The sequence below is a fragment of the Coenobita brevimanus genome, chromosome 24 (genome assembly GCF_032717465.1).
Source record: "Coenobita brevimanus isolate Jiangsu-jjx chromosome 24, ASM3271746v2, whole genome shotgun sequence".
Lineage (NCBI taxonomy): Eukaryota > Metazoa > Arthropoda > Malacostraca > Decapoda > Coenobitidae > Coenobita > Coenobita brevimanus.
The window spans coordinates 49159320-49166660 of record NC_136977.1 but is presented as its reverse complement, the minus strand read 5'-3'; the positions used below and the strand labels follow the sequence as shown (position 1 = coordinate 49166660).

The window sequence follows — 7341 nt, the reverse complement described above, 5'->3', positions numbered from 1 at the left end:
CGTCAAATAAATAAATAAACAAAACACGTCGCCGAACTGAAGGGGCTGAATTCTCACTACAGATCATTTTGGTTTCTCTCTCTCTCTCTCTCATATTCACTCTGATTTGACTATGAGATTTTGGTAACTGTATGAGTGAGGGCAAATACATATACAAACAATCTTAGACACAACTGAAGCTTATGAGGGTCTATTAATATGGCACCCGGTTTTGAGAGCATACGGGAAGTTTCGAGCTTATATTCCGTGATTCATTCATTCATTCATTGCCAGACACCATGTATCCCAAACGGGGTGGCCAAGGGCTTAGAGTTCATTGTTTTACAGGGAGGGGCACTAATCCTCCACCAACCCCACTTGACACGTAGGGATGCCAACAGCATCTGGTGTTCCCAGGCGGTCACCCATCCAAGTACTAACCAGACCCAACGTTGCTTAACTTCGCTGATCAGATGGGAAGCGGTGTACTCAACGTGGATACAGAATTAAATTATACTATGCAAGAATCCCCTTATAGCTTATCAAACACTTTCTTTATTGTTAACACTTTCAGCCTGAGGAGTTCTGTATTTTGTTCTTGCTATCCAGTTAGCCACTTATAAACTTAATTACATTTCCCTGCTGTATTGTCCTTGTCCTTTACCCGTAGAGTAGTTAATTAGTTGTAACCTACCCTGTCACAACCAACATCAAGAGGACAAATAGATCTTTTGGTGTTTGTTTTCCTTTGCAGTCCTTTGTAACTATGGTCCAGATCGTTTGGGCGTTGTCCCTCACGGGACTTCCCCTACGTGCGACGTTGCCACAGTTTCTACTGGACCAATTATCGGATTAGAGACAAGGGTGAACCCTCACTCCCAGCTCTCTCTCTATTTCTCTCTCTCTCTCTCTCTCTCTCTCTCTCTCTCTCTCTCTCTCTCTCTCTCTGCATATAAAATCAACATTTTATGGAGATTTATTTCTATAAAAAGTCTACACTGTTTTATGAATTATTAGAATTTGAGGAAAAGCCTCCTGACTTTGTCTGTCTTCTGTCTGTCTGTCTGTCTGTCTGCATATAAAATCTACAGTTTATGGTGATTTATTTCTATAAAAAGTCTATACGGTTTTATGAATTATTATAGTTTGTTCTGGTGACTTTTGTGTAATGCAGGCTTGATTGAAGGAAGAGCAAATTCGTCTGACTGTTACTTCACTCACGCTGGTGGCCTTTGCTGTTCGAGCAACAGCTTTTGAGGGATCAATTATAGGTCCCCTGTTTGCCTTCTCTTCTAAAAAATACTTATTTACGCTGTAAATAAGTTCTTTTTCTCGACTGTGGAGCAGACGAAGGTGAGTAGTAGGGGTAGGAGCCTATCTTTTAATGGCGGTCAGAGAAAGTGACCTGTGGATTGACACCTGACCTACCCTCACTGACTCACCTACAAGCGCGACAACGTTGGAAAGCAACGTTGCCAAGTGTTGAGATATTTATAAAAAGTCATTGTTATTATTAAAAACAATGGGCATTTTCTTACACTATATAGCCTTATTAGAGAATTATATATATATATATATATATATATATATATATATATATATATATATATATATATATATATATATATATATTGTGAATAAATTTCATTTAGAAGTAGTAAATAGCTGACATGAGACAGAGAGGTGTGTTTTGGTACAGATTCGGCAACGTCGCTCGAAGGGGAACTCCCGTGAGGGACAACGCCCAAACGATCTGGATAAAATGGAAGGACCATAGTTATAGCAATAGGTGTGACTTGCCGGGGTTATGATTATGAGGGTTACTCTCCCTTTATCACAGTTTCTCTCTCTCTCTCTCTCTCTCTCTCTCTCTCTCTCTCTCTCTCTCCTTCAATAGAACATACTCCCTTCCCTTCCCTTCTCTCCGCTCCCCTTTCCTTCCCATACACCCGCTCATACCACTCTCCCTTCTACTACCTCCCTCGCTTCCTCTTGTTGTCTTCTTTGTCCCTCGTCCCTCCTCTCCTTCCACTCACTCCCTCCTTATTCAGTCAATTTCTCATCATCTCTATTCACCTTCCTCTTCCCCATTACTCCTTTCTCTTCTGTCTCCTCCCCCCTCTTCCTTCCCACCCCCCATTTCTCCCTCCTCCATTCCACTCTCCTTCTCCCTCCTCCCTCCCCGGCCTCCTTCTCTCCACTTCCTTTTTCACCCTAATTTCCTCTCGTCCCTCCCTTTCTCAACTACCATCTCTCCCTCTCTTCCCTCCCTTTCTCCACCACCATTTCCCCCTCTCTAGCTCACTCTCCTCACCCCATCTTTCCCCTTCTTCCCTTCACAGTTCTCTCATCCTCCACTCATCTCCTCCTTTGAATAATTAGTCTAAATTATAACCATGCCCGTCACCTCCATCAGCATTAACGTCAATATCTGCTCCATTTTTTTGCCATCTGTTTGGAGATTGGCAGGATAATAAATAACCAGACAATTACACATGAACCGATAATGGCCGCTGTAAATTAGGGTGATAGGATGTTAAAGAGGGCATGTCTGATGATGAGCTGTTGATAAAATTTAATAAACGAACTCGGTCTTATTCCCACTCTGTATACTTTGATCAGTAAATATCTTGGCTCTTTTGGCTCGCCCTTGAAGGTATCTTGAATCTGGCTGTTAAATTTCTTGAGAGTGAGTGCTTCTGATAAAACTTCTTTCCAGCTCAGACAGCCTTGCGATGCGATTTTGTGGAGTGATAGTGAGACGGAGACATATAAAAGAGTACCTTTATATTGAGGTTAAATATAAGTCTTGCAAAGTCTGTTCTCAGGTCAGACAGACTTCGAATGAGACTTAGTAGAATGATAGTAAGACGGGGGTACAGAATGTGCGAGTGCCTTTGAAGAGAGACTAAAAAATTCGTCTTTCTAAATTTCTTCCTACCTGAGAAGTGCTGGCGATGGGACTTGGTGAGGTGGGACTGCAGTAAGAGTGAATGCCATTGAAAAGACAAAAAAATGTGGTCTTGGTTGATGGGTTGGCAGGGCAAGAGACAGAGAAAAGCCGTGTTGAGAGAGAGAGAGAGAGAGAGAGAGAGAGAGAGAGAACGGAATATAGGAATCTGTTTCATCTATCCGACTAATATAACTGTGGCCTGTGAGTAAAACAGGAGTTGAAAACAAAATTGAAACTGTAATGTTTTAAAGCATAAGACAGAATAATTGCAGAGGCAATGTCGGCTTTATGATGACAGTAATTTATAAAGTGTAGCGCAGAAATGTAATGCGGTAAATAATACACATTGCAAAGCAGAAATTAAATAAAAAATTTGATGCACCTGCTCTCACTGTTGGAATGTGTGTGTGTGTGTGTGTGTGTGTGTGTGAGAGAGAGAAAGAGAGAGAGGGGGGGGGGAGAAGCTGTAGAAACTCGTCTGGCGTTAAACATTACAGTATAAGTGAAATAGTCTGACAATTTCCAAAATAATATGCCAAATAATATACCAGCCTGTCGCTAATAACACTAACCTGAGAGATGAAAATATGTGGCAAAACAACTTGTAAGCCAAAATTAGGTTCAGCATAAATTCGTTTACATCTATAAAATGTGGGTACTTAGAAGGGGATCAGTTCAGTCATGAACCAGAACTACCGAACCAGCGAAGCGAGACCCCGAATCGCAGGTGCCGGGACAGCTTTATAATGGTGCAGATAGTAAGGCGGGTTGAGTGTTGGTGTGAAATGGCTCGTGGCTGTACTAGGAGTGTGACTGGGCCTGACGTGAGGGCTACGGGGCTATCTGGATCACGGGGGCTACTCTGAAGCGTGTAAGAAAGTGAGAGAAATGTGAGCAGGGAAGAGGAGGGTAGGAATTTGTGAGGTGAAGGGATTAGGGGTGAGGGTTTGAGAGGTGTGAAAGGAGAGTGTGCGGTGGGGATGTGAGAGGGGGTGATGGAGGGTTATGAGGGCAGGAAATGTGAAAGGTAAGGTGCGGTGGTAATGTACAAAGGAGTACAAAGAAAAGCAAACAACAACAGACCTTATGGTCCTTTCGATGCTGTTTGCTACAGAGTAGACTATGGCTACAAGATCTAACTCTACATGCTGAAGGATAAGTATAGTAAAGCAAGAAGGCTCCCCTCCGCGTCCAAACACTTCAGTTAAAAGTGGCAAGAATAAGAGATAAACTACCATGCAGCATGGAAAAACTGACATGGAAATTTCATAGGAAAGACTGAAAAGGAAAAGCTACATTCTATAATACATTATCTATAAGCTACCAGTATGAATAACCTGAAAAAGAAAGTAGTAAAGGAAAATGAATAATTGAATAAATAAATAAATAATGCATGAAACTATGTACGGGTACGTTGAGTTAACAGGGCGTCTGCAGACACAGCGTGGAATTTGCACAGTGCACAGTGTGGATGTTCAGGGGTGGTACGGCAGCCTTGCCTGGCGCTATTAAGGTAGGCAGCAGTCAATCAGACCCCAGCTCCGTTCATTCCACAGATACTATGATCTTTCCCATGCGGGACAAACACACAAGTCACCTCCTGAAGCAGTAACCCTTGGTACATTAAAAAAATCCCGATGCTGGCCACTTAACTAACAGGGACCGGCAGTGATCCACAGCCTATCACAAGTCGAAAGTATGAGCAGTGGCCGTTAAGGGATGATAGTTCATTTTTTGTGGTGAAAATGAAATTATGCGTCAATCTACGTGAAACTTTACTGGATAATAGCTATGATACCTACTTAAGCGTGTAGGAAGTTTCAGGACGATTCATGAAGAAAAGAAAAAAAAAATATTCAGTAAAATCTTAATATATTTAACCTATCTTTCACTGACTACGGCTCCTAAGTGAGTAAACATAAAATCATTTTAAAAATATCAGTGATTAAGTTAATCATTTACAAATAAAGCTCAGGGATTAGTTTTTCCAAATATAGCTTTTATCCAGTAAAATTTCATGAAATTGATGCATAATTTCATTTTCAACCAAAAAAATGAAGTCTCCCCATAACTCAGGGCTATCTGTGCATATCCTAGTCTGTGCATTTACTATACTTGCATTTAAGAAATTGATCCAGGCTCTAAAAATCTAAACTAAAATAAAATAGAAAATTATACACAAGTGTTTTATTCAGGAGTAAACATATCAAACTTGCGGTTAGACGACAAATACTTATCCAGGCGACCTTTAAAGGTTTGTATTGTATTACAATGTATTACGTTGGAGGGCAATTTATTCCATATATTTACAACTCTATTGAAGAAGAAATGCTTAGCTTCATGCGACTGGAATCGTTTGCCAATTATTTTATGGCTATTGCCTCTAGTATAATTCGAGTAATCAACTGTGAAGTATTTATCGACAGCCATGTTATCGTTTCCTATGAATATTTTGAACTGAATTAAATCTCCTCGTATCCTCTTAAAAAGATTTAGGGCTTCTAAACGTTCCTCGTACGGTTTATTCTCAATCTAGGTATCAATGTGAGAGATGTGAGAGATGAAAAGAGAGTGTGGGGTGAGTGTATGAGAGGGTATGGGAGGGATTGGTTTTACTAATGCATGAGGGTAAAGGTTAGTTTGAAGAAGTGAAAGGAGTGGGGGGAGAGGGATGGGGAGGATGTGATGGGAAGGGGGAGAGGGAGATATGGGAGGCGGTGCTGAATACGGGAAGAAGTAATTGTAGAGGGAGGAAGGAGGATACTGAACAACCCCTCAGATTTATAATCCTTTCAATACATGACCTGTCACCCAAGCTGGAGAAAGAATGTAATTTAGAAAACGTCGTGACATTACTTCTGACTCTTAAGTACGAGGAGATTGCCCAGGATAATAAAGCCGACTAGTGGAAACAAGAATAAAACGTACAAAACATTTTAAACAGGAAATTGTTTAATAGACATTATAGGAAATTGTTTAACAGACATTACATTTAGCTCCTTATACAGTATTGACATGGGGTTCTCTCTCTCTCTCTCTCTCTCTCTCTCTCTCTCTCGTCTAGCAGTATCATGTATAAAATATACGTCATCGTAAGGAATTGATGAAGGGCTAAGGTGACACACCAGTGAGTCAGCACAAGGCGGAGTTCATTTTTTCTTTTTTCTTTTTTTTCTTTCTGTTTTTGCCTTGCCTAATTCCGACCTTCCCCCCCCCCTTTTTTTTTTTCCTTCCCTTGTTAATTTTCTTTTCATCTTTTGAGATCATCTTCGTTATTTCCATTTTATTCTTTATCCCTCTCTCTTTTCTCTTTTTCACATGTTTTGTCATCACAGTGTGTGTGTGTGTGTGTGTGTGTGTGTGTGTGACGTCTAAGCAGATCAACTATGTAAACAGCGTCGTAGCTCCTGTGCCGAGGTAGAGATGGGCCGGGCCGGGGGGTGGGGGGGGATAGTCTGAGACTTCCCTTTCCCTCATATTCTTGTCTTGGAAGAAACGAAAGAGATCTAATCCTCCCATCTGTTGTTTTTAGTGATGACTGCAGTGATTGATGATGATGATGATGATAATGATGATGATGGTCGTGACTGTGATTCTTGTCGATGATGGTTGTTTTGGTGGTGGTGGTGATGATGATGATTATGGTGATGATGATGATGATGATGATGATGATGATGATGATGATGACGATGAAAATGGTTGTGATAGTAATTTTTCTTGATGATGGTTTTCTTGATGATGATGATGATGATGATGGTTGTGATAGTGGTTCTTCTTGATGATGGTTGTTTTGGTGATGATGATGATAATGGTTGTGACAGTGGTTCTTCATGATGATGGTTGTTTTGGTGATGATGGTGATGATGATGATGATGGTACAGATAATGGTAGCTATGAAAATAATGAAGATAGCGACAAAGACGATGGCAATAACAATAAACATGAAGATGGTAACGATGGTGATGACTTACAGCAACGATGACACTGATAAAGATAACGATGCTGACGATGGCGATGGTGATTGTTAACGATGATACTAATAATGATAATAATACCTGTAATTCATCTTTCTTTTCTTACTTTCTTCTTTCCTTTTCTACTTTCTTCTTTCCTTTCATACTTTCTTCTCCTTTCCTTTCATACTTCTTCTTTCCTTTCATTCTTTCTTCTCCTTTCCTTTCATACTTTCCTCTTTCCTTTCATACTTTCTTCTTTCAGTTCATACTTTCTTCTTTCCTTTCATACTTTCTTCTCCTTTCCTTTCATACTTTCTTCTTTCCTTTCATACTTTCTTCTCCTTTCCTTTCATACTTTCTTCTTTCCTTTCATACTTTCTTCTCCTTTCCTTTCATACTTTCTTCTTTCCTTTCATACTTTCTTCTTTCCTTTCATACTTTCTTCTTTCCTTT

The 7341-nt window shown here is 40.3% G+C and overlaps 1 pseudogene; it reads right to left on the bottom strand.

Moving 5' to 3' along the window:
• Window positions 1–371: 371 nt before the first annotated feature.
• On the bottom strand, window positions 372–490 carry LOC145393593 (5S ribosomal RNA; annotated as a pseudogene).
• Window positions 491–7341: the final 6851 nt, after the last annotated feature.